Raw genomic sequence first — 1,965 nt, forward strand, 5'->3', positions numbered from 1 at the left:
GAAGTGTGAAGCCGGTCAGCGGAGTTAGCCGCGATCGTGTCACACTCTTATTAATGTTACAATTTTGAACCTAGCAGTGCGCTTTGTTTAGGGCTTTAACACCAGGGCATTTTTGTCTGACAAAAAAGAGGAGATTTGAGGTTCCTTCATATCGCTAATCAGATCTTTACCAGCAATATTATTATAGGTAGAACTGACTTAATCTCCTATGTAGCAGATATGTGTTAGAAAGGAATCCTCTGTGGTCATGTCCTAGTCAATCCCTCTCTCTTACACACTGTATGAGAGGGTACTAGATTAGAGTACCAATCCTGAGTCTTTGGAACCATATATATTTACTTCAGTTCCTTTGTATGTCTATGTCAGACTACTATACCTGAGTGTTTTTGATAAATTATAAACCCTACAAGTGCATTCTTACACTACAATTACTTAATTTAGAGTGGACACACCTGCTGGCTATATGTGACATATTATGTATCGATGAACATAGGGAATATAATTGAATCCCAATAAATTGGTTTATTTTGAATCTCACTGATACAATGTCCATAATTATGGGTATCTTTCCCAATAAATCATAAGGGTCACAATTTTGTGACCACCGGCTTCCCGGAAGGGTATTTTTAATTATTTCTATCACTTATCTTTATTTTCCATCACCTCTCTATTTTAATATTCGCCGACTATGATGTTATCTGGCACATCAATTTTTAATAAATTTTCAATAAAGTTTGTTCTTAAATAAATATTTTCCAAGGGACTGGAGTGCCTCAATCAACAATCTCTTAAGGTGATTCCTTTCACCATTTCTCTCCTGAGAGCTTAGTCTTAGTAAGTTTCTCTATTAAGGAGACCTCTCACAACAGGACAAGTAATATGCAGGAAATTTGTTGCAATGGCAGGAAATGTGTTGGTACAGAGTAGTGCTGGGATGGGTAATGATTCAACTACAGGGAATGCAAGAAATGTGTTAATATGAAAGGGGTGGGGATGGGAATGTTACTACAGAGGTCAAGGTACCCCATAGTTCTTACTTTTTTTCTGCCCGTTCATGATAGTCAGTTATCTAGGATAGATCTGGTGTTCTGGCAATACACATCATCATCAATTTATATAGCGCCACTGATTCCGCAGCACTGTACAGAGAACTCATTCACATCAGTCCCTGCCCCATTGGAGCTTACAGTCTAAATTCCCTAACATACACATAGACAGAGAGGGAGAGACTAGTGTCAATTTTGATAGCAGCCAATTAACCTACCTGTATGTTTTTGGAGTGTGGGAGGAAACCGGAGCACACGGAGGAAACCCAAGCAAGCGCAGGGAGAACATACAAACTCCACACAGATAAGGCCATGGTCGGCAATTGAACTCATGATCCCAGTGCTGAGGCAGAAGTGCTAACCACTAGGCCACTGTGCTGCCCCTTGTACACATGACTGTATTCAATTTGTAGTAATAAAAAAGTTGAATCACTTTGGTATGCTTACAAGAAGTGTGTCTGATGTATGCACAGCATGCGGTGAATCAACAAATTAGATGCCTATATCTTTCATACTGATGCTCTGAAATGTGTGGTTGATGGACCTGGCTTATTAGTGAGAGCAAGATGTCGACTGGCTGCACAGTTCTTCTATTTTGCCAATCTGCAGCTTAACGCTACTGGCTGAAGAGTACATGGCGTGCCAATGGATCTATTACGTCCCTTAGCAGTTTCTGTAAACTATACACATAAAAACATGCCCTGTTAACTTTAAAGGGGATTAAAAAACAACAAAATGTTTTTAATATATAAAACTGGGTTTTGTTTCCTAGGGATTACCAAACATTATTAAATGAAATATGCATATTTATACACAATGTACAGTGATAATATTTTACAGATTACTGTTCCCCAATTCCCTATATCCATGAGAAAAATGGACATATTTATGCTTTCAATAAAACATTTGACAGAGCCCA

The sequence above is a fragment of the Mixophyes fleayi genome, chromosome 4 (genome assembly GCF_038048845.1).
Source record: "Mixophyes fleayi isolate aMixFle1 chromosome 4, aMixFle1.hap1, whole genome shotgun sequence".
In the NCBI taxonomy this organism is placed as follows: domain Eukaryota; kingdom Metazoa; phylum Chordata; class Amphibia; order Anura; family Limnodynastidae; genus Mixophyes; species Mixophyes fleayi.